The 25,406-nt window shown below is 48.4% G+C and overlaps 1 protein-coding gene across 3 annotated transcripts in view; it reads left to right on the top strand.

The window, feature by feature from the left end:
• Positions 1-8,277: 8,277 nt before the first annotated feature.
• The window catches only part of TBL1XR1 (TBL1X/Y related 1), a 119,142-nt gene continuing 102,013 nt past the window's right edge, over positions 8,278-25,406 (top strand). For 2 of the 3 annotated variants that reach the window (XM_064458027.1, XM_064458029.1), the window contains exon 1: positions 8,278-9,022. The gene's annotated coding sequence lies outside the window, so the exon portion shown is untranslated. The remainder of the gene's footprint in view (positions 9,023-25,406) is intronic. The other variant, XM_064458031.1, reaches the window with a different exon arrangement.

The raw sequence follows: 25,406 nt of genomic DNA, 5'->3' as shown, positions 1-25,406 counted from the left end.
TGCCGGCGGGACGGGGAGCTGCCGAGCTCCCCGCGCTGGGCTTCCCGCATGGCTGGGATTTCCCATGTTTTACGATCTCGGAGAAATGTCGCGCTTTTTTCTGGGATTATTTGATATATTCTTACAGTAATCTACTACCAGCACATCACCGCCATGCTCATCACCGCTCTCTTCGTCCAGAAGTTGCTCCTTTTTTTTTTTTTTTTTATTCTATCCTTTGAAAATTTCTATTTCCAACAAGCCTACTGTTATCTCTTTTTTGCTATTTTAAGTTCTGTGGTACAAAAAGGCTGACTCACAAAAAGCCGTGTCGTAGGAAATACTGCCTCAGCTGAGGAAATAATTCTCAGTTCATTCTTCCACCATGTGCTTTGGGTTTTGTTATTTTCTTTTTTTTTTTTTTTTTTGTCCCTCTTCTTTTTGTGTGCGTGTCTTTTGGTCTCATGTTCTGGCACACATCTAGCACCGGGAAAGACTGAGAGCTATTTCTAATGCACTGGTCCACCCCGGCCAATGTCTCTCTCTGTACATACCCCGAAGTGTTTTATGTACCTGCTGGAAATGTGACACGGGGTGCTCGCACAGCTCGTAAAATTTGGTCTCCTGTTGGAAACGTTTTGTGGAAATAACGCTGCCTAATCTGCTGCAGCCGTTCACAGTTAACGCTGTCGCGGCGCGCATCGGAGGGGGTGAAGATTACAGCCGGCTCGGGGAAGTTTGATACGTTATCTGAAGTCCTCAAGAATAAAAATGAAAGAAATGGATGTTCAACAAAATGTAGATAATTGGCTAAAAAGGGGGAAATACGGGAGGCTCCGGCAAAGTCATCCTTCTGGCTGGACCCGCGCTGCGTTCGGCTCCTGACCAGCGCCCGCAAACCCCCTTTCGCAGCTCAGGGACGGTATAAAACAAACCCGGGGTGTGCTTTAATCCAGTGTTAAGCAGCTCAGTGACGCGGAGTGAAAGATGAGGCTGGAGACCCAGGATGAAATCCTAGCCTAGCGGGGCGGGGGGGAGGCAAAAGCCCAACAACTGCAGGACCTTCAAGGGCTTTGATCGCTGGAGCAAGTTGTCTAAGACCATACTGCGGGGCGTGCTTTGGCACTGTGCTTCGTTCATTTTACGTTTAATATGCCAGAAAACAACACTTAACGTCGTGTAGTTGTGGCTATAGCGTATCTATCTGCAGGAAAGCAGCTGAGAGCACAACAAGAAGAAAAACCAGGGGCTTTTGAATGTACTTATTGGTATTTTTTTTCTTTCCTAAACCTTTTTGACGCTGTCGTTAGCAAAACCTCATTAGAATCAACATTAGGATCAACAATCGCTGCCTTCGGGGCGTAAAGTGTAGCCCTCACATAAACAATATTAGCGTCTTTAAAATACTTGATAAACACTAATTCACCCTCCCAATTTTCTTGTGAGATAATTACGTGTTAACAGTAATATCGTCATCGTTAGTCCCCTCCTTTCAGAGGTGGGAGCTCCCGCCCTGATAACAAACAGCCTCCCGAAGGCCGCGCGAGGCGTCTCAGGGCGCTCTCCCGAAGAACCAGAACGACGTAGGTAGAACGAAGGAAAAGCCGGGCTTTAAGTACAGGTGAGGAAAGGGAATCCTCGTCGGGTTGGCTGGATTCCTGGGCTGCCAGGAAATATCAAAATAGTATGTGACAGAGATAAAGGTAAATACCCAATAAATATTATACCTTTTGTACCTTTATTTACTCTGCAGTAATTATACCGACTAACGCAGATTACATTATGAATCACGATGACACTTAAAACACTGAATTTTTTGCAACCACATCCTGGCCCTGTGAGATAATCCGTTCTGATCTCCGACGAGAGCCAGATACGTCTTGCTTGAAACTTCAGAGGCGCGCGATAGCAGCTGCTACACGCCCTTTTTCGTAACCTTGTTAAAATAAAACAAGTCTGGATTCGCTCGGCCATTGAAGGATGTAACATCTGAGTTACAACCCTGCCGCGAAGGGAGCTTTGCCATAACCGTGGAGCGAACAGGGCCCTCTTCGGTATTTCTGTTTGAGAAGTAACTTTTTTTTTTTTTCTCCTTTTTAAGAAATGTGGGTATTTACATATCCAACTGCAAAGGAAAAAAAAAAAAACCAAAAACAACAAAGCTAAAACAATCTGTACAGAGCGATTAAAGCCAAAAAAATAGATTTGTTCCCATGTCTCTAACTCAGCTCGCCGTGTCTTAACTAATTCCCGCAGGAGCTCGGCGGCAGCCTGGTCTTGCATTGCTGGGCGTGCGCGCGGAGAGGTTGTTTCCTAACAGCCCGCCCGCGGTCACGGCGTCCGCCGGCAGCGCATCGTCTCTCAGGGAAACCCCCCCGGTGCACGCTGAAACTCCAGCGCTGCACCTGCGACAGCTGAACCCGCCGGGGTCCGTCCGCGACCAGCTACGTGGTGCTCGCCGCGCTCGGGGCCGTGGCAGCGTCTTCGCGCCTTCCTCTCTCCCCCACAACCGTGGGAAACGTCTGCAAATCCTCCCGGGGCCGGGTTCTGGGTAGGAAGGGGAGGATGAAGAAGAGGAGGCTGGCCAGGGGCTGGAGGAGAGGATGAAGAAGAGGAGGTTGCCCTGGGCCTGAGGGGATGAAGAAGAGGAGATCACCCCGGGGCTGGAGGAGAGGATGAAGAAGGGGAGGCTGGCCTCAGGCCAGAGGGGAGGAAGAAGGGGAGGGTCAAGAAGAGGAGGCCAGTATGGGGCCTGAGGGGAGGAGGAAGAAGAGGAGGATGAAGAGGAGGAGTCCAGTATGGGGCCTGAGGGGAGGAGGAAGAAGAGGAGGATGAAGAAGAGGAGGCCAGCCTGGGGCCTGAGGGGAGGAGGAAGGGGAGGATGAAGAAGAGGAGGCCAGCCTGGGGCCTGAGGGGAGGAGGAAGAAGAGGAGGATGAAGAAGAGGAGGCCAGCCTGGGGCCTGAAGGGATGAAGATGGGGACGCTGCCTCTGGGGCTGGAGGGGAGGATGAAGAAGAAGGGGAGGCTGGCCCGCTTTCATTTTGCCCTTCCTCTTGTGCCAGGAACTGCCTTGGGAGCCCAAGGGGACGGCGGCATCCTCTGCCCACCACGGCAGCCCTCCGCGGCCAGGGAGGCCCTGGGACAGCAGCAACCAAACCTGTTGGTTTTCCTCTCAAAAAAATAAATAAAAGAGGGAAAATGTGCCCCGGCAGGAGCCGCCGTTCCCCTGTGGGAAGACACGGTGCAGGAGCCCGCGGTTGAAGGGGGCTGAAGCATCTGGCACCTCTCCCCCTCTGTTTCTCTCACTTTTCCTTTAAAAATCCGTTCCTCTGGCACGGATTCGGAAGCTCTCCTTGGTGTGGCACGTTCACACGCACACTTGCCTTCCTCTTAGAGCCTTTAGGGTACGCTGGGCCTCTGGGGAGGAGGTCCGCAGCAACGAGACAAGGCCAGTGCCTCGCTTCGGCAGGTATCTCAACCCCGCAGCAGCAGCACTTTGTCACCTGTGGGCTAGGTTTGTTTTTGGGGGTCTGAAACTTCTGAAAGAGCCACTTCATGGCTTCAGATCAGACAGTTCATCAACTGTCTGTGAATGAGGGACTATTCACCTGGTCACGCTGTTCCTCCGCTCCCGCTGTTTGTTCTGGGAAGCAGAAGCTTCCGAGATCGATCCAGGCAAGCCTATCAATGAGACGATTGTTTTGGGATCGAATCCTCTCTGCTTTATGGAGTTCTACAACGTATCTGGGCACGTACACTTTAAAGCAACTGATAAAAAGAAAAAAGTAGCGCTACAGGCATGTTCATCACCAACATGTTAGATGTATTTTACCACCGATCAATGACGGATCGATTTGTACGCCGAGGTAGGGGCAGACGCTCCCTACTCAGAAACAAGTCCCTTTCCCAGCACGTCCTCCCCTGCAAACGGTCGTTGGCAGGAGCTGCAAAAAGAATAAAGCCTGTCCCTTCAAACTGGCAAACTTCCATTTCCTTTCTCGATACAAAGACAAATAATTTAAAGCTTTTTTTTTTTTTTTTAAGTTGACATCTTCCTCACATCAGTTGACATTTTTCCTCACAAAGGGAAAAATAAGCCTTAGAGTAGGAAAGCCACTGGCCTTCGCTGTTCAGTGCTCCCGATTCGGAGCTCGCAGACGCGGGGAAGGCACGGGGAAGTTGCTAGGGTGTGGGTGTACCTCTCTCTTTCCTCGTTTTTTCTGGCGTGGCAGCATTATTAGGACTAAAGTGCCTTCACGGTTTACGTTAATCCACTTAGGGATGCAAACCAAAAAAAAAGCACCTTTGTGGGGAACCGGGGGATCTGTGTGAGGTGCCCGACCCCAGCACCGGTCCCTCCTCCGCCCCGGCAAGCCCGGAGCCAGGGCGCTCCCCCGGCGGGAGCCTGCCCGTCCTTCTATTGAAGTCAAGAGGGTTTAAGTCCCGCTTATTTAAATATCAAGTTTAACTGGGGCTTGCCTGCATATCAAAGGCAGTATGGTAATTTTTACGAGGGAAAGGGTTTGCCCTGCGTTGGCCAGACTTGTCCCTGCTCTCCCTGTTGCACAACGTGGTGCTGAGTCACTGCTGTTTCTCACCCAGCAAGCGCTTGCATTTCCCTGCTGCTGTGTTTGCGGAGGACGGGGTCCCGCATCGCACGCCGTTAACTGGGGGAGCCTTCGCATAAAGGAGAGCTAAAACCGAACAAAGAACCCTCCTGGTTCGCCGGTATTTATTGCCACGCGTGGCAAGTTTTGTTCCGGCACCTAGATTGCGCGGGGGACTGGGCTTGAACTTGCTTGTCTGAAGTCAGTCATCTAATTGCGACTGATGTACCGACATCTCCCTGGGCCTTCAGTCTCGCCCCAATCTGCAAGAGATTTATGGATAGATATTGTACAGATTTAACACGATACCGTGGCTTTTATTATTTGCTGGAAAATGTTAATAAAAAAGACATTACAGATGCATTTTAATCCCTGAAGATTTTTGAGTAGAACGCATGAATTATTAATTGTTGTTATTGTTCCTATTGCAGCGCATACCTATCTCTGTGTGGACGCTGCGAGGATTAATTAATTCTTGTAAAGATGTAAAAGGCCATACAGGTGTCAGGGGTTGCGACTACAGCGCTTTGAAAATGGAAACCGCTCTGTGAGTGCCAGGTATTATTTACGGAGTCCGGGCAGTGTGCTTGGTGCTGTGCAAACACCGGTCCAGTTATTGCAAATATTTGCTTATACGCGCTTGGTAGGGTGAGCTCTCGCTGTTACAAGTCATTTCAACTATTTTAAGGATGCGTCTTACAAATACGGCCATGAGAAGACTTTCTGGTAGATGTGGGGACGGAGCCACGGGACGTGAGCAGCCGTGTTCCTGAAGCACTTTGAAGACACGCTTTCATCCAAACACGTGAATGAACCAAGACCTCAGGTCCGGTCCAGTTCTACATCCAGAAAGTTAGGGTTTTGTTCCGGCTTTCTCGCTACTAGAAGACTTTGGGAAAGGAAACGTAACAATGGTTATTGTTTAAAAGTGCCTCTACCGGCTGAAGGCAAAGCCAACTCCCTAAGCCCGGCTCGCTCGCTGAACAACCCGCCATAAACCACAACCTGCTCAACTGCCCCGTGTTACCCAACATCCGTTCTTGGAAACCTCCGACAGCCAGAACCTCCTTCCTGAATGCTCTGGAAGCGGTCCCGGTAACTCTGAGCCCAGCTGCGTCTCTGGGCGACAGACCTACAAAGTCTAAAGCTCCTCACGGAAGGGAAGGCCTTTGTGCAGCCCTGTGAGGCGTTCGCCTTCGTCAAGAAAGGGAAACCAGGATGAAACGGACGGGGTGGAATTATTAAAGCGTAAATCTGCCAGAATGCACTTTGTAGGTTCTGCAGAGCAGGACGTACACTCGGGTAATCACCCAGCTGAGTACATCACCGCGTTAAAAACGAGAGCCTGGCACCCCAGAGCGGCGACTGAACGTTTGGAGAACACTAGACCACGGACACCTTCAGCCAGATGACTTCAGTTCAGCACCCTGCTGCTGCTACCGCTGAGTGGATGGATGGGACGACAGTGTTCGTAGCTCCTGTGGGCCAAACATCGCACACTTGAGGGTTTTTTTCCCCTCCTCCGTTTCTCACACGATCTTTCTGAACGTGACACCTCCCGCCCCTCCTTCACGGGCTTCTCGCAGCTCCTCCCATACCCTTCTGGTGTCCCCCAGACCCCTGCAAGGGGTCCCTTATCTTCTTTCCTCCTGCCTTAGGCTTCGTGCACACTCCCGGTCACCCCTCCTCCACCCACTGTTCCTGCTTATCTTCTTTTACCTGGGAAATAAATCATTTGGAGTATCAAGAGGTTAAACTTCGGAAGCATGGACAGATCTAAGATTAGGACGTAGGAAGGTGTTAACGAGTCCCTTGCCACCTTTTTCCCCCCCTTTTAAATGTCCCACCTTTCAGCAAAGTGGTCAAATTTTGGAACTGGACTGGATATGGTCTTCAAAAACCATTCCTTCTTTACATACCTAAAGCAAACAGCCCACGCACCATTACTGAGAAGCAAAGGTTGCCCACTTAGGCCATCAAAATCGTTACAGAAATAAATGTTTGAACATCCAAGTGGTTTGCAGTCACAAATACACTCCCTGGCTCTCTACGGGGACTTTGCTTTCCTCGTATAACTCAGGTCTGTTCAAGCAAATGGACTGAAGGCCCAGGGCTTTCTCAGAATTAAATGAAATGAAAAAACCCAAACTGTTTTCTCCAAGTATTCTAATTATTTGTAAAAGAAGGAAAAGCACATGGGCCTCACCCTGAAAAAAATGAGTGCTGTGAGGTGATCCTACACCCAGAGGCCCACCCGTCCGCTTTCCTCGAGGCTTTGCAGAGCCCCATCTGCTCCTGAGATGAAGCTCAGGGAGGTGAAATCTGCCTACGGTATGTCCCAGTCCTTAGCCCGAAAGTAAAATCCACCTTTAACCCCAGCAGTACCGCCTTCGGACTAGGGTAATTCTCCAGCAACGCTCAGCTCTGTTCACAAAAAAAGAAGGAATATGAGAGTTACATTTGTGGCCCATCTCTCTACTTTCCCGTTTCGCCAGCCGCAGTAAAAGCAAGCTCCGCGGAGGCGCGGTGATGCGGAGGCGCCGCCCGGGCAGCACCAGGCTCGCGGCCGCGGAGGGCCTTCGGCACCAGCAGGAATGACCCCTGATGTCGCCGTCAGATCCGCGCGTGGTTTGTGCTCGTCGGGACTCTGCGCAAGTGCCGATGGCCGGACACGAGAGCGCTGCAGCAACGCCCCAGAGGGCGAAACGCTATTGCAAAAACATGTTAAGATGGAAAGGACTGCCTAGCGATGGATGTGGTTTCGACTAACAAAGCTGGCTTTAAAAAAAAAAAATACAAACCCGCGATATAAGCGGTAAGTAGCATTTTGATTGTAAATAATGCACGGCACCCAGGCAGGGTGCAATATTGTTGCCGTGGAGGATTATTTTTGTTAAATAAAATTATAGGGCGGACACAGTAACGGAACCAGGTATAAGAGCGAAGCTGTGCCGAACCCCGCATGGGCCCGGGTCCCCAACGCCGCTGGGCCCCACTGCACGCTACAGAAAAAGAAGAAAACCACCCTGTTAAATTCTGCAACAATTAATGTTTTTCCTAAAAAAAAAAAAACAAACCCACAGCAAAAAACAAACAACAAACAAAAACCACCCCACAAAAACTAAACTTCCAGGACTGTTTCATGCCACACGCCGTACCCGATGGCCCTTTCCCTGGTCCTCCGCACCCTGGTTCCCTCAGGGTGCCAGCACCCTGGGCCAGCCTCCCCATCTTCATCCTCCTCTTCCTCATCCTCCCCTATGGCCCCAGGGCGGCCTCCCCTTCTTCATCCTCCCCTTCTTCATCCTCCCCTTCTTCATCCTCCCTTCAGGCCCCAGCCTGGCCTCCTCTTCTTCATCCTCCCCTATGGCCCCAGGCTGGCCTCCTCTTCTTTTGGCCTCCCCTTCTTCATCCTCCCCATCTTCATCCTCCCCTCAGGCCCCGGCCTGGCCTCCTCTTCTTCATCCTCCCCTCACGCCCCGGGGCAGCCTCCCGTTCTTCGGCCTCCCCTCCGGCCCCTCAGCGGCCTCCCCGCCGCCGCCTCCCCTCACAGGCAGGCCGCCTCCTCCTCCTCCTCCTCCGCCGCCGCCGCCGCCGCGCCCGCCCGGCGAGAAGGCGGGGGCGTGCGGGGCGAGGGGGACGCGAGGAGCCGGGGGTGGGGGGGGGAGGCGGGGAGGAGGGGGCACCCCCCGAGCCGCCGACCCCGGCTTTGCGGCACCGGTCGGCCGCGGCGGGCCGGCCCCGCTCCTCCTCGCCTGGCCTCGCCTCCCGGCTCCTTCCCCTCTCCCTTCCCTCCCTTCCCGCGGCGGCGCTCGGCGGCGCCCATTTCCGTGCGGCTGGCCACCCGCTCCCGCGCCGAGTGTCTGCGGGCCGCTGGCTGCTCCGAGCCGCTTGGCTCCTTCCCTTAGTAACAGCTTTTACATTCTGCCTCAATTCCTCCTCAATCTAAATCACACACACACTGATATTACTTTTTTTTTTTTTTTTTTTTTTTTTACCCCTCCTTCCTCGGGACTTAATCTCTCACCCCCCCCCTCCCCACCCTCCCCCTCCCCCTGGCTCGGGATATAATTGAATATCACAGCACTACGCGCTGGTTATTTTTTTTTCTTCCTCCTCCTGTGTGTGTGTGTGTGGTGTATTTTTTTTTTCCTTCCCCCCGGTTTTTTTTTTTCCCCTCTCCTTGCTGTGGACACCTAAAAAAAAAAAATATATATATATATTACCGACACATATACGTGTGTACACACACACACGCGCGCGCACAGGCAGATGTGTGTGTATATATATATGGCTGTATAAAAAAAACCCCAACAACCCCCAAAAACAACAGCCCCCCCCCCCAACACCGGGAGGAGAGGCAAACAAGGGTGAATTCCGTGTGCTCCGTTCCCGGGGAAGGGGGAGCCGCCGCTCCGCCGCCGCCGCCCGCAAGGTAAGGACCGGGGGCGGGAAGGGGCCGGGGGGGACCCGGGGGGGGACCCCCGGGGGTGTGAGGGGGGTGTTTGGGGGTGTGTGTGGGGGGGGGGGGCCCTGTTTGTCTCTGTGGCGGTTGGAGGCGGGCGGGGGATGGGCGGCCACCCCCTCCTTTTTTTTTTATTAATTATCGGGTGTGGGGGGTGTGGGGGGGCTCCCGTGGGTCTGGCTTGGGGGTGTGTGTGTGGGTTTTTTTTCTGTTTTTAAGCAAACAGCACCCCCTTTCCCCTCCCCCCTCCGCGCCGCTGGCCTCCCCTCCCCCCACCCGGCTTAAATTTTTTAATTTTTTTTTCTTTAAAAAGGGGTTTATTTGGGGGGGGGGGCGGCAGCGGGTGGCACACGGGAGCCATGGCGAGCGGCCTATTTTTAGCCCGATTTGTGTGGAAAATCGCCCTCCCCTCCCCCTCCCCGCGTATTTACTTGGGGGGGGGAGGGGAAAGCGGAGGGGGGGGGGGGGCCGGGCCGGGGGCGAACTCCGGCGAGCGGGGGAGGGGCGGCCGCCCCCCTTTTCCGGGGGTGGGGGTGGGGGGGACACCCAGGACGAAGCACCCAAGTTATCGATCACTTTTCCTGCAAAAAGTCCCGGGTGGAACGTGAAATACCCCGCGGTGGCGGGGAGCGGGCCCGCTTCGGGGAGGGGGGTGTGTGGGTAAAATAAGCTCTTTTATTTTATTTTTTTTGCTTGTTTTTGGTTTTTATTTTGCATTTTACAACGGTTCTCCCATCCTGGTCCGAACACCCCCCCGTGCAAATTGTGCATTGCATCTTCTAGACAGGCTTGCACGGTTGATGCAACGTATACGTTTCCTCCATATAGGTCTTGCAATAGGACGACATGTGGCTTGTTATTATTGTTGTACACCCCATCTTTCCCCGAAAGGGTTAAATTTACCGTGTTGTTCCAGGTGAATTTAATCTTTCATCACCCAATTTCCTTTTTAGGCAGCTTGAGAGAATAAAAGTCTCCCCTTGCTCGTCTTTTGCTTTATCCCCTGAAGAGCAAACTTTATATGTGCTTTATGGCAGAGGCTTGTTGCTGCAGATGACACGTGAGTCTGGAGGAAAGTTTGGTTTGCAGGTCGCCGTGTAGGAAAGTGAAGTTTGCTGGTGAAGTTTTTACTACTCTCCAGTGTGCTCGACTTCCTCGTTTTTCCTGTCTGTGTAAATCAAATTCCTCCTGATTTATTGGGGGTGGGGTGGGGGAATCACAAAACGTATCACTTCTTTATTATTCAAGCGGAGAGGCACGATCAGGAGAACAAAGTCTTTGTGGCGTGAGGCGGAGGGGGGGGAAAAAAATGTTCTGGGCTTGTCTTGATTCTCTTTCCTGTCGTGTGGTGCTAAAACAAATGTCTGAGGACGCTGAGCCCGATGAGCGAGGTCCTTCGGCGCTGCGGGCTCTGGCCTTTGGGCGCTCACCGGGGCTCTGGTTTGTGCCCCTCTGAGAGAGAGGGCACCATTTGCAAAGACGACGTTTGGGTTTTGAGCCGTGCCCCGGCTTTCGGGCGCGCTGGGAGGTTTTGGGCCCTCGTCTTGCTCCTGAAGGCTCATACGCTTGAGGCTCGGGCTTGGATTTGGGGCCTTCCCTTGGACTAACGCGGGTTAACCCTCGAGGACCGATCCTGCCAACTCTCTTGAATTTAAGTGAGTGGGTACGTGCTCGTGGATGAGCGTGTGAACACTTTTTTCCTCTTAACTACAGAAAAAGAAGGGCCGCGCTGCTGTGGTGGTGGTGCTTAGGGTGCAGGTGTAAATGATCGTAGCAAACTTTCTGTGGTTTCTTGTAGTGATTTTTTTTTTTCTCTTTGCTTTTGCCTAAGATCTAATGGAACACAAGGTAGCGCGTTACTTACCTAAGATCACCCGAGCTGTCACTGCCGTAAGTTTTTCTCAGCAGAAGGTGGGTTTGCCTCCACGAGACCAGGGTTCATGTGGTACCGTGCCTTGGGAGCTCGGTGGCATGGCTCCCAAACTGTTACTGAGAACACCTGGAAAATGCTCAGCTCTCACCCCACGAGGAAAGGGGAAGGAAATGTAATTTAAATATATGAAAGCTGTTGGGGCTTGGCTTTTTGGGCTTTTTCTTTTTTTTTTAAGGCTGTGCAGGAGTCTATGATTTTTTGTTCGTGTAAACGTGTGCAGCCATAATGCGTGTGTGTAGCATAAAGCATGCAATAATTACAGGAGATGCTGTTGCTTAAGGTTTTTTTGCCCCCTTCAAACAGGTAGTTATGACTCTTTTTTTTCCCTGTGAGGTTTTTTTTTTATATGGATACTTCTTGCAGTGTTACTCTATATATGGTAATTATTGATGTTTGTGTAACGCTTTGAAGTTGCAAGGCATGGCATGAGCACTAAGTACCCAACAGCAGCACTTCATAGTCGTTTTCGCATCATAAAAGAGTTTGATGCTAAAAAGCGCCACGGCCTGAAGCATAAAGAGGCTCTGGATGGATTAGGGGAAATGGTCAAAATTGTTTATAATGTCATTTTCAGGTAATATTTTTTAGTTAGGAAAACCAGATCTGAATAACGTGAAGCAAACGGAGTTATTTTACCTAACTTGATTTTGGTTCTGGAATTTAATTTACCCTGGGCTTCACATTTGAGTCAGAATGTGTTTGCTGTTATAAATTTTGTAGTGGCAGTAAAGACCCACATCCTACAAGGATGTAATCGTGCAGAAGTCAGGAAGTCCTGTAAAGAAACACACACAACTTTGCGAACATCAGTGGTCTAGTTCGCTTGAATAAGCTCCGCAGATGTCTGTGAGGTTGCTTGCAGAAGCGAAGCGTGTTTTGTGTTAGTGGTGGGGCAATAGGACATGAATCTTTCACGATGCTTTTTTGGTATGGCAGCGCTGTTGAGTGTTTTGGGGAAGGATGAGGCAGTGGCAGGCGTGACACCTTTCTCTTGCTAATCCTGTTTCTCTGCTCGTCTAGAGCCCCAAGAGACAGCTGCCCTTCCCCCCGAGTTTTTGCATGCTTTGCCTGTCTCTTCTGTCCCGCCTTGGACCCGCAGCCATTTGGGATCGTGGTGCCTGCGGGAATTTTGACGCCTTGCTGCAGAGGATGCTGCTGGTGAGTGGAGAAGAGCCAGACCCAAACCTGCTGCTGGCTCTTCCCCCTTCTGAACTGGATAGGGAGGCCGTAAAGTGGTCCAGTCTCCGCTTCGGAGAGGAGAGGACAGGGTGTGTTGCGTCTATAGCGCAGTTATCGTGATACCGAGATGTGTCATACCGAAGTACAAACTTTTTTTTTTTTTAATCCAATTGGTGGTGTTTACATTGAGACCTGTGGTACTGTTAGGTGCACTGACCATCCTTAGAGGGTGTGTTTGCGCATGTGTATGCGCAGGGAGTATAGGGTGTGATAATGACTGTACATTTGAAGCCCTAAACATCAGCTCATGCAAGTAGCTGCAGGTTGGGAGAGAAGTGAAAGTGCATACGCGCGCTCTGTAATTATGCCTGTTCGGCTCCTACAAAAAGCAACTGCTGCGAGAATATACCCATTGCATGCTTGTTTTTAAATATAAATTTAAGTGTTTGCATTAGGTGAAGAAGTGTCAGAAGTTTTCCATTAGGAGCGATGACTGACAGCTCTTTCCAGTGTTTTGGAGTTGCGTTGCAGTGTTCCTGTAATACCTCCGAGTTAGCAGGCGATGACGAGAGAGTTCCTATGTTCCCGCTATTGATATAGCTACCCTTCTCCCAAACGCGTTCAGCGCTTGAAGCGCTGCAGTATGGGGTTAGACGGTCTTAATTTCTCTAAAGTAGCTTAATGGCAAGAGTGACCTGACTAGAAAAAGGTTCATCCAGTGATCCCAAGCAGACTCGATAGAGACGGCTTTATTCACCTCGTGGTTGGTTTCCTCCAAGATAAAGTATGACAGTGAAACGAGGAATAGGAAGTATCTTTTCAGGTGGAATTGCAGGGGAATATGTTGGCTTTCTTTTAATTTTGCAAAATTGAATTAGCTAACTTGAGGTAAAAAGTAGCAAAGACGAGGCAGCGTAGTTGTCACTTTGTGAGGTTGAGTGAAAAAGTACAGAAGTCTGGTCTAGAAATCACTCTGCCAGTTTGTGTGAAAACTGTGAACAACTTCTCCTCGTTCGGGTTCTGCCTTGTGGTATCTAATCCAAGACGAGAGGGCCCTTTTCTTCCTTCTCGAAAACGAAAACAAAGCTGAAATTGTTTATACAAAGCACCCTGGAGTCTTAATGGCCGCATTTGAGCCGGAAGATGAGTTTTCCTTCAGTTCTGGAGGATCTATAGAACCGTAACCCGGGTTACCCTCCGAAACATTAGTTTTTAATGCTTCACCACGTGTATTTTTGCGACATCCTTTAGACTGTCCTTTTTCTATCACTAAGGAGAGTTAAAGAAATTTTTCCTTGATAAGAAATAAGCGGTCATTCCAAGCCGGAGGATGTGTAACCGCAGGGGAAAATGCAGGCACTGGTCGGGTGTGTAGGATCTAGCAGGCTTGGCTAGCCAAGGCGTGAAACTGCAGGTGTTGCAGCTTACCCCTGCTCCCGCTTTCTCGGATGGGCTGATGGCTAGAAAGACTTCTGAGAATATTTTCTTACCTGTAGAAATAACAGTAAAAAGGGTTGGTGAATTGGTGCAGCTTTCTGAAAAACCTACTGAAAGAACCACTGAAGTGATGTGGAGGAGTTTTGAGGATTTTCTCAGCCAGCATAAGCGGCGGCTTTCAGAGAGTCCCCTCTCAGTTTTTGGCTCTAAGTGTACGTGGCATAATTCAGTGTGACCTAAAGACACCAAGGCCCTTCTAAACAAGTTACCTTGAATACTAGCAGCGACATACCTCAGTATGCCATCAGACTAATCGGTCCTTGCTTCAGGATGAGTAACGCGAGCAGGCCAGGCGTCAACCTGAGCTGGTTCAGTGCCCACGTGCGGCCCTTCGCGGTGCCCCGCATAGCTCCGAGAGCTGCACGGCGTGGTGGGAGCGGGGTTTGTGCTGTAGTTCGGCTTGGTGCAAGCGTGGCTCTTCCTAAGAGTATAAACTGGCATCTGCACCTGTAAAGTAAGATATTAATAGTCATATTTTCGAAGATGCTGAGTCCCCGCAGTTGCGTGTGCAGTTGGCAGCCTCTGTGTGAGCTTAGCGTTTCTAAAAATCAAGTCTTGCAAGTGGTTTGCTGGCTTTTGCAAACTCCCGTGAGGGTGTAGTTTCTGTTTCTTTCCGGGAGCAGCATTAGTAAAAGGCTATGTGGTGTACTCTGACTTGCGTTTATTGTTGTAATTCTTAAGTCTCCATGTTGCAAAGGAGCAATCTTGTTTATTAGTAATGTCTAGCAGTAAAAAAATCAGAGTCATCCAGAGGAAAAACAGTTTTGGTTTTTTTTTTTTTTGTTGTTTCCTTTTATGACCTGAGATTCAGTTCAATCTCCGCTCAACGTGTATCGCAGAGACGCTCTCTGCAGCCATGTGCCATATGCAAACACACTGAGTGTTATTTCAGATCGCTGGAGGTGCGTTACGAGGAGCTTAGCTGGTGTGGTGTGAGTAGTAGGCCTGCCTTCCCCCCCGGCGGGGCGATGGTTCTGCCAACCCGGCAGGGCAGGCAAGCAGCTGTCTCTGCAGCTAATGCTAGTGCTGCTCTTAACCCGTTGCGGGGTTTGGGGAATGATTCCGTCGCTTCCCCGGCTGCGTGCAGAGCTCCCACCGAACCCTCCCTGACGTCAGGTCGACGGTGGGTTTTTATGAATTAGGACTGTGAGAGTGGCTCTGGAAACTTTCCTCTTCTGTCGGCAGCTACGTGCCTGCTGGCAGCGACTCCAGAGCGTGCAGGGAAGAGCTCTGTACGGCCTATTCGCCGGAGCGTTTTTCCAGCATGATGAGTTAGGGTCAAATATTTACTATTCATGAAAACGTCATGCTAAATACTGTGCCCCATGCCAAAACCGCAGAAATTGTTAAGGTTTAGAGCCCTAAATATAACCTATCGTAAAAGTTGCATCCATTTGACATGAGCAGTGTTAAAAGTTCGAGCTCTTCACGTGGGTGACCTATTGCCGACAAACCCCGAGCTGGGAATTCCTCTGATTGCAAGCACATGCGAGGTGAACTTCAGTCCCCTGATGGTTCCCTGAAAGTACCAGGCAAAGATGAGGCAGTTTGGTTTCCTGGAAGGAGTTCTCCAGGCTGGCCGAGGAGAGGAGTAACAGGTTTTGTAGCTCTTTGGTGTTTTTTTGGACAGGCTGATTAATGCTCGGGTGTCAGCCTGACTTCTGAAAATACATTTTTGCCTTGTAAAAATAGCAAAAAAAAAGATCTACTTATTTTTCATTTATCATTGGTATTGGTCTAACTTACAGCCCTGTTTGGAACAAATGAGAAGTTTTGCCATTAGTTTCAGCAGTTGGGAGAGCGTTAAGTGTGGCTGGAAGTTTTACCTTAAAATACCAATTGATCTTAACTGAGATGAGGCTGTCTGACACTCCCCCATCCCCAGCTTCCAGGTCCTTTGAGCTTCTGGAAATGATGAGAACTTTTCCTCTTTTAGGTTAAGTCTAAATTTGTGGGGAAAAAAATAGGTTTGATATTGCATAGACCTATGGGGGAAATAACAAGAGATCTGGGTCAAAAAAGTAGGACGTGTAAGATTTAGAAGCTGTTGAAGTGTGTTTATTTGTCCTATATTAGGTTAAAGGAAGTATTGGTGCTTTCAGTTTGGCCATATGTCCTTCAGTCTGCGGTGTTCTGTAAAGGGAAGACAACTGTTAAACAATGAATCACAGCTAATTTTTGTATGGATGTCAACATTCTTCTCTAGTGCAGAAATTTGTGCTTGGGTATTAACACAAACATGCATTCCTAAATACAGACTCCTAGCGATAAATTTTAATTAGGAAGCGCTTTGTAAAATTTTGGGTTTTTGCCACGATGATACTTGTGAGTCTGTAACATCCTTGCTTTGGGGTTACCTGCATTCAGATTTCATACTTTTTAATGTGCTTTTAAAGCAAAGTTAGCGCAGGTGTGGATGGAGGGAAATGAGGAACGGTGTTATTGAACCATCCACTGATGTTGACGCCAAATATATTGTGCTCGGAACATATCTCGCATGGCGATGGATGAGCCGTTTCTTACAGCTAACGCAGCTGATCCGGGGTTTAGGGAAGCGGGGTCCGTACTCCCTGTAGAACGCGGATGTCTTGCTGATGCAGACGTGGTACCTGAGTTTTCGCTTTATTTCAAATGCGCAACTAAATTTCACAATCTGGTGTGCCTTGTTTAGACTGTAAATTTCTAGCGCTCTGCTAGACGAAAAAAGGCAGGAATATGAAACTTCAGTATGTTGAATTGCGATAAAACTTAAGCAAAAATACAATGAAATGGCCTACTAAGCAGTTCTGCAGAGCTTCATCTGATAGCAGGAACGGATATCTAAATGTAGCTGATTAATAGAAACCAACCTTTTTTTTTTTTTGTCAGCTTTCACCATGATAGTAAATATTTGTCACAATTGTTTGAGTTGTAAGAAAAACGTTTTTGTATTTCTGTGACTCTCTTCCAGGGCAGATTCTGAATGGCTGTTGATTACATTAGGAATATCAATGTGTTTATCTTACTCTTGGCAAAGTCCGTGTTAGTTGGTTCCTCTGTTGTCTACACGCGCAAGGTTATTTTGATATGGATTATTTATTTCTATTTCATCAAGGCCCTTTGTAAGATCCTTACAGCACATGTAGTACACGCTAAATACGTTAGAAATGAAGTTCTAAGAGTCTGAGCCATTAAAAACAGACAAGAAGCCTCCTTGACCGTTCGGTTATCCTGTTGAGGTGCCTGGGCACCACAGCCCTTCCCGGTCTATTACCTTCTGGTAAAACACATGGGCATTACTTAGGTCTTAAAAATGAAGCCTCTGCCCCCTGTGTGGTTCTGTGGGCTGGCGGTAGAAGCACCAAACTGAACGTTCCTGTCGGTCTCCTCTCGTCGTCCCTGTCCCTGGGCTCAGCACGGCCGTGGTCCTGTGTTGGCGAGACGCTGTTTGCTTGTATCTATGTCCTGGGGCACCGCACTGGACTTGAAGACCCTGTGCGTATTGACCGACATGCTAAGAAGAATTTAAAGCAATTATATGAAGGGTAAAGGGATGGAAACTTTCAGGAGTAGCTGGGGAAAGCAGTGTTCATGTGCTGTGACTCGCTCGTTGGCGCTGTGGATGACTTCATACGGGAGACTCAGCGGGCACGTGAAACGCAGAGTCGGACTATGGCTAAGAGTACGTCCATTATGTGGGCTGAGATTCTCCGTTGTCCTAAGTCGCCGAGACTGCCAGCAGCAAGGCTTGCGTATGTTGGACATCACCGAGGAGCTCCAGAAAGCTGCCTTGACGGTGCTAGAATATGTAAAAATCTTACTTGCGTGCTTTATGTGCCTCCCACCTTCCCAGCTGTGGTTTGTAACTAGCCGCTTGTGGAACCGAGGTTTTTTTTCTTCAAGGTTAAAAGAAAGAAATGCACTGTTTTTCTAAAAAAACCACTTGTTCAGAGATCAGATGAGTCAGATTTCATTTGCATTAACGTTACTCTAAATGGTGAAAGTTTAGAACTGCAATGTGCCTATTGCTGCCTACTTTTATTTGTTAGTCTGGTGCTGTTGGGCCTACTGCTGTTCTGTGTGATTAAAATAACCCCCCGAGCCCCCCTCTGTGTAATTAAACACGAGTGGTGCAAGATTATACTGCTTTTTTTCTTTCCAAACTTAACCCCTTCCAACGGTCAGTACGGTTGTGCCCTCTCTCTGCTTGGCTCTGCTTCCTTGTCCGCGCTGGAGCATGAACGTGGCGAGTTAATGCAGTAAACCGGGGTGTTTTGTCTCAGTCCTGACAGTTTGAATAATTTTAATATTATTCCTTCCTAAGGCTTTATTTTAATTTTTTTCTAATCTTGCCCCCCACGTGTTTTTTTCCCCTAGACTTCTGTCTTTTTATCATTTTGGACTTCCTTTTGCGTTCTCCCTACCTGTTCCTTTGTCAGTTCTTTAAACCAAATCAACGCCTTTTTTGTTTCTGTTCTCCATGTTTTCTCCGCTTTCTTCCCCTTTCTCCTAACTTTATTGAGTTTGCTTGTAGGACTTGATCCTGTGTAGCCTGCGTGAACGCTTAGGTTCGAGGGGGTTGACAGTTTCGGGGTTAGATGGGTTGGGATGGTGCAGCCCCGGTCCGTGGCGGAGCCAAACCTGCCGGACTGCTGAGGAAGTCTCATTTTGCAGGCTGTGCCGCTGGCAGCGGGGCACGGAGCAGAGGTGAGCGAGGAGGGCAGGAAACGGAGCGGACAAATTTTGGCAGTGTTTGTATTTGATAAAAATAATCTTGGCTCTCAGCATAAAACATCGATTGAACTCTTGACGAAGTCAGAGGCAGGCTTGGGTGGGGGGGGGTCGGTGCGTTCAGTGCAAATGCAAAAAGCTGAGGGAGTTGGAGTGAAAACCTCCGTGCGCCGTGAGGTTAGCTTTGGGCTTTTCAAAATATGGGATTTTATGCCATGAATTTTTATTGACCTTTTGCCTCAAAATTAGGAAAACCAAAAGCAGTCGCGGTGAAGTCAGTGGCAGCCTTATCTTACTGTTTTTATTGTGGGTAGTGTTGACAAGTCACATGCCCCATTGTTCTGGGTGAACAAACACCACTTTGAGACCGCGAGCTGGTACGTGCGCGCAGGCGCCTTTGTCCGGTCCCGCACAGCCGAGCGTGCGGAATTGTGACTTCAGAGTTGAAAGATCGTCTTTAAAGAGTTCACATCTAGAAACCGCGTTAATATATGAAATGCTCTGTTGCTCTGTATTTAAACGCCATTTTTATTCAGTGTCTTCTTGTTCAGAACCTGAGAAAATAAATGGAAGAGAATAATTTCATCCTAAGCTCTCGTACCTTGCTGCCCAGTGAAACCTACGGATAGCAGGCTTGTATTTTGTCTCTGAAGCAGGTGTGCTTGGGACGGAGAGAATGGAAGATGCGCCTTTTGAGAAAGTAAAAGGTTTTTGCTTCAGATATAAGCCCTTTACCACAAAACTGCCAACACTCGAGATGATAATAGTGACCCTCGTCTCTCCTGAAGCCATGGTTTCGTGGATCACCTCTAAATTACTCTTGCTGTTTATAAATTCCTGTAATCAGGGTATGTGTAGTGTAACCAAGACGGATGCAGTAGAGGCGGGCTGCAGGAGCAAACTTGGCACGCGGAGGCTGTGGATGTAGTCATCCAGCCGTATCTGGGGGAGAACCCCATTGAAACCGCTCTGAGTCCTGCCTAAGGAGGAACAGAAAGACGACCCTTCCCTGCCTCCAGTGATGTTGTTATGTTGTTGTTTTTAGTACATCTTAATAATGCTAGTAGCATGCGATGTAGCTCACTGTCTGGTTCCGTATTCCTAATTCGTCAGACAAGTTTTTCTCCTTTTGTCAGCTCATAGTCTTGCTTTTACCCCTTCAGAAACCCGTGCTTGCAGTGTGTTTTACACCAACACAAAAGCATTCACCAAAACGGTCCTGAATTGTCAGAGCTCCATAGTGGGTGTAACCGGGATGCTTTAGTATGAAATGGCACTAAAGCTGGTAGGAATTGTCACAGCTCTCTTGACTGCGTGTCGACAACGGTGGCTGTGTGTCTGTCCGCTCTCTGGTACTAGAAGACTTCCCCAGTTTCGGTGGCTTACAGGATATCTGTAAAACGCGGCTTTAATTTCGATACAGAATGAACGGGAGGCTTTTGGTGTCCTGTACAGTAATGGAATACATCCTGTGGGTTCAAGGTTTTCAGACCTTTTTTTGAGCACAGCTGCAGTTTCTCTATACAGTCCCTTCGTGGCGACTGCTTGAAGAGAGGGAATTATGGAATAACTTTTGGTTATAAATTCTCTCTCTGAATGTTCACGGGCTTGTCTAGATCTGCGGTGGATCCCCGGAGACACACCTCCGCTCCCCACACCCGCAATTCTGCTTTTCTGGGTTGACCCAATATACCTGTATGTAACAGATAACTATTTATTTTTAGCTGACATCACTGAAGATTTTCTGTCCGCATAACGATTAGGACAGAAAGCTGGTGTCAGGATTATCTGCTATTTCTGCCACTGTGTGACCTTAGCAAATGGATTAACAAATTTACCCATGCACCAGTGATTTGATACTTACCAGGAGGGCTTTTTTTTCAGACCAGTTCAGTGCCCTGGGATCTCCTGGTGAAAGGCCGCATAGCAGCGTTAAGTGGCTTTTGTTTTAATTTTCAGCCTCTGCTTGCTTGGAGTTTTTTGTTTAGGCAAGCGCTCCTTTTGTGTTCGTAGGTTTTGTGCTTGCCTTCTGTTTTTGCCTTTATGTTGGACAAAACACGGCCCTTCGATCAGAAACATTTGCTGATAGTGCCCATGCATGATGGAGAATCGCGTTGGAATCGGGCGACGTGTTTCATAAAGTTAGGCATGTTTGTGTCCTTAGTTTTGTGAAAATGCAACCTTACGTGAGGTTGTAAGTGCTTTTTCCAGACGCCAGCAGCTCTTTGGGGTGGGGAAAAGGCTGAACTTTTTTGATGGAGCCACTCCAGGGACGGGTTTCAGAGTGGCGGCGATGGGGGTGGTGGGACCCCTAAGCTGGCCCTGCTCTCGGCGCATCGGGGACACGGAACAAAAGCTGCAGGTGGAGCTCTGTGAACTTCTCTGTCTGGAAAGAAATCCTCTGCCATGGTTTATTGGCTCTGCCATGTCAATACAGTGGTTTATTGGTCCTACAAACATCATCTCTGGAAGGACTGTGTCAAAACCTACCGCTGTTTTGGGAGGGTGTTAAAATCCAGGTGGTTTTGCTGAACCAGTTTATAGCATGACTCCACAAACGCCTGTGTTGTTACTACGAAGGTGGCGGTAAACTGCAGCTTATCCACAGGAACAAACCTATCTATAATAGGTGAGGGTGGGCTGTGAACTTCTTACACCAGCTTTGCTATCGGACAGAATCTTTGCAGGCTGCGGCGGGCCAGGTAATAGCTAAGCCAGGCTGACGCCGACCTTTCTGTATGTAGTGATTGCGTTACTCATGCCGTCTTGGCTGCTTGGATTTGTCCGTATATAGCGTAAACTTAAGTGGTGACATGATCTTTGTCATGCGCTTGCAATTTCATTTGGGCAAGTCTTCCTTAATAACTTCCTAAATGATTCTTGTTTATATAAATTTATATAGCCGAGCACGTTTACAACCATGTATGAAAATCCTTTTTTATGCCCTTTACTAAGAACTGGTGGTGTTTTCCTTGTCAGAGCTGCATGCCCTGGGCAGATAGAGCATTGCAGGTCTTGTCATGAGAAGTGCTTATGCAAGGTGTGCGGTGCTAAAGGTAGGACGTTGCTTTGTGGGGTGAGTTTTCCCCGGCAGTATGGGTGTCTCCTAAAGCACGGCGCAGTCCTGGCGAGCACGGTTGGCTTGTGATACTGATGAGCACACGTGTTCTGTTACATTGCCTTGGCTCCGTGTGTTGTTTGGCTATTTTTCATCTGCTGGAAAATGAAATTTTAGGGAGCATTTTAATTTTGGAAACCCTCTACAGTTTGGGAGTAGCACTTAAAGTTGTATCCATTTGGGTTTTGCTGTCCTAAATGGTGTTTTTATATTGTGACTTTTCTTATTTTCACCATACTCCACACTGAGAAGTATCCTCTGGTTAATTCAAAAAGAAAATCCTGCTAGCACTTCAAGAAATCCCTTAAACTTTATAAGAATGTATTTACACTCACTAGGAAGCATGGCTGGAAGTTAAAAGCATGGATTTACAGGGCGTTTGAATTTTTTTTCTTCAGTCATTCCAAAAAAAGTGTCTGATTCCTGTTTAGTATAATACGTATCCATGTATCAGCAGATTTAGCCATTGGTGTAGTCAAGCCCTAATTGTTAAAAAAAAATAAATCACTTTCTAGTGTGATCATTGGGTATTTTTAGAAGAGCTGAGTGAAGCCCTTTCTTAGTTGAACCATTTTCTTGTATTCTGAGGCAGTCTACATGTTCTTAGTAAGAAATATATTATCGCTCCATTGAAGTCAATTCAGGTTCTCTGGAAGTGATCCAACCTTCAGGAAAGAAAAATATTAGTGTGCGTGTTGAGGAAAAGGGTTTCCCTTTATTTCGGAATTTGCTTGTCATGTTTTAGCAAGTAAGCCATTTTCAGATGCATTAAGGCTCTGCGAAACTAATTTTCGGGGCTGACAGTTTTCTAGTCTTGGGTTAAGCAAAAAGATTTAAATTTAATGTTTCCAATTCTTTTTTTTTTGTTTTAAATAGCTAGGGATATGTACATTTGTTTAGTTATAATTTGAGTGCCATGCACGTTGCAGGAGAACAGAAAAATGAGCTGTTTAAAATGATGATGACGATGGGGTAGCGTTTTTTAGCCAGTCATTTGTTTAAATGTTTGAAATGCTTTGTTGCCAGTTTAAATGTTGAAATTTGTGGAAGTAGCCTTTGCTTGGAAGTCTTAAAATATTTGCAAAGTCTTGTTTATTCGGTTTATGAAGTTTTGTGCTGTTTGAAGGCTGGTTTTCATTTTAGCTATGAGTTTTGGCAGAACACGCTCTAACATATGTAGTCAGCCATAAACAAGCTAGAGACCAGTAATGTGTTAGTCCTGCGGCTGTATCAAAGCGTATAAGGTTAAAATTAAAACTGTCTGAATGTCTGTCTGTGCACGTGCGTCTTGGACCTGTGCTCCACTGGGACCTTCGAGGCGCTCGTGTGAAAACTCTGTGCCTTCTGTCATTAAAGCAGCGACTGTCTGAAGTTATTACGACATCAAACTCCCACTTGAGGCGGGGGGTTTGGAGGTTTCTAGGCTCGGTCTACGGCTGAAGACCAGCGCTGCGCGTACAAACCCGGCCGAGGTGGCTGCCCGATCCCCATAGCGAGCGGAGGGTCAGTGGTTTTGTTTTTTGCACTCTTCTAATGTGCTTCACTTGTGAGGGCAGGGACTTGGCAGAAGGCTGTCAGATGCTCTTCGAAGCTACGCAAACCGGATCATTTGGCAGTTGCTTTCCCCAGCCTGCAGACAGGCTACAGAAGGGTGGAGGTGCAGTGAAGAGCCCCAAGATGAAGGGCTCTTCTTCCAAGGCTGCTGAGGGGCATGCGCCGAGACGCCCCGGGGAGCGGGCGCTGGGTCTGTGGGTGCTGCCGCCGCTGCTTGAGCTGCCCCAAAGGAAGCTTCACGGCGAGGACGGTCCGGACGGCCTCCGGCCGGGGTTAAGGGGGGAAGAGGCTGGAGCCTTGGAGCCTTGCCCCAAACAGAGGGGTGAACTAGGGTGTGCTTGAGCAGAGCCCTGCTCCGGGAGACCGCCACGCTCCTGCATCCGGCTGAGACCTGCCCCGCATTTACTCCTCTCCTCTGATTTAGCTACCAAAAACCGATGGTATTTTTCTTGCACCTGTCCAGAGCGCTCCTTTCAGTGTTGGTTCTGAAACAAATGCAGCTCGATGGCAATAATGGGGAGCAAAGGCGGCAGTTTAGAAATTATTAGGGTTTTTTTTAGTATTGACACATATTTCAGATTATTTTCCTAAATACTTTGTTTAGAGTTTTAACATCTTAATGACCGAAAACTTCAGCTGGTTTTGCTTGGAACTAATTCTTCCTCAGGCAGCAGTCAGACCTGGGATGTATTCCTCTGAAGTTTGTGAAGGAAAAGCTCTCCGGTAGCATTTCTGAGTTGTTGAGATTAGCTCTGAATTTCCAGATAATGTAATTTTCTTTTTTAAAAGAGCTCCCCCCCCCACTCCCCAGCAAGCCCGAAAGTGTTCTTTGTGTGAATGTACTATACCATCTCTAATTATATGATCGCGTACCATTCCACAAATAGTGCAATACAATAGCATAGAATTATTTCTAGGATCTTGTAGAGGTCTATTCAGTAGACTACCTTAAACCCTGATCCTGCAAGTTGTTTTGTGTAAATCGACTCCTTTGCCTCCCAGAAGCGGTGTTTACTGTAGCTCCGCATTAAAGCCCGGGTTCAGAGCTCCTTACAGAACCAGGGCTCGGGATGTCAGTTTTGAAAGTTGCCATTTAACTGCTCTTATACAGCATATGCATATTAAGTAGGGTAGCAGAATAACAGTGAAATTGCTCACCTAGGTCTGCAGATGAATTACCATAATTAACTGCTTCTTCCCATGAATTGCACCTAACGAGGGCTGTGCTGTTGGCTGAAAATAAATTGCATAATGCATTACCGTTGACTAAATTATTTACATACCTTTGAGAGGAGATGGTATAAAAAGTCTGTGAAATAAGTGCTGGACCATTATGAAAACGAAATGGGGGGGCAGGGGGAAGCATCGCAGGCAGAACGTGGTGTAGCCTGCCTTCTCCCGGGTCACTGAAGAGGATCCTATTTACAACAGCGCGTGTGACTTCATGGTTACATATTTATCGCATTGCATTGCGTAATGTACACGCGGAGAAAGCGGGGTGAGATCTGTGCCTGCGGCCTCGGGCCTGCTCAGAAGGAGAGTGTATCCGTGTGGTTATAAGTTGCTAAAAATGACACACTATTTTTTTTTCCCCGTGTAACTGTGGTCCCAAAATACACTAAGTCAGAAGCAAAATGTGGGTTAACAAAATAAATTATAAACCAAACTGGATGATTTTTGAAATGCTTGCTGTTCTGTGCTTACCTGCGAAGCAGCCCTTGTGCGGCTGCTGCGGTGTGAGGCAGTTCAGCATTTCTAGGCTATATTCATGGCCTGTTTTTCTTAACACCTTATTTAGCTGAGAAATATTTAAAAAGCGCAATCTTTGGATCTAATATCCTATTTTCATCATGTGGAATCTTGTAAGGCCCTGTTTATTGATGCTTATTGTGAAAGATAGTTCCACTCTATAGAGATTACTTACACTGATTTACCGGACGAGCCATACAATAAATATACGTGTGAGCCACTCCACGCACGAGCGTCGGCAGCACCGAAATAACTGCGAGTGACTGAGGATGGGCTTGGCTAGAGGTGGCGATTCGTGTTAGAATTTGCCAAAATAAGGCTTGCCACAGCCGGCGTTTTCCAGTCCAGAGTTGTAGACCTTGATTCCTACTCCTTTCAGGTTTGCTTTTGTCCGGGGCTTTGATTTGGGCCCAACCTTGGCAGCCATTGCCAACGCTCGAAAACGCACTTTGTTCCCTGATGTTTTCAGTGGGGAGCGTCGGGGTGTCCTGGGGGCAGGGCTGTCTGTCCCTCTGCCCTCGTAGCAGGGCTTGCCTCGGGGGAGGTGGTGGCCGGGATGGGGCCAAGGAAGCTCCAAGTGGGGTGACGGCCCTCGCCGGAGCGCGGTTGTTTGT

Source organism: Phalacrocorax carbo, chromosome 7 (assembly GCF_963921805.1).
Source record: "Phalacrocorax carbo chromosome 7, bPhaCar2.1, whole genome shotgun sequence".
NCBI lineage: Eukaryota > Metazoa > Chordata > Aves > Suliformes > Phalacrocoracidae > Phalacrocorax > Phalacrocorax carbo.
This window is presented reverse-complemented; position numbering and strand designations above follow the sequence as displayed.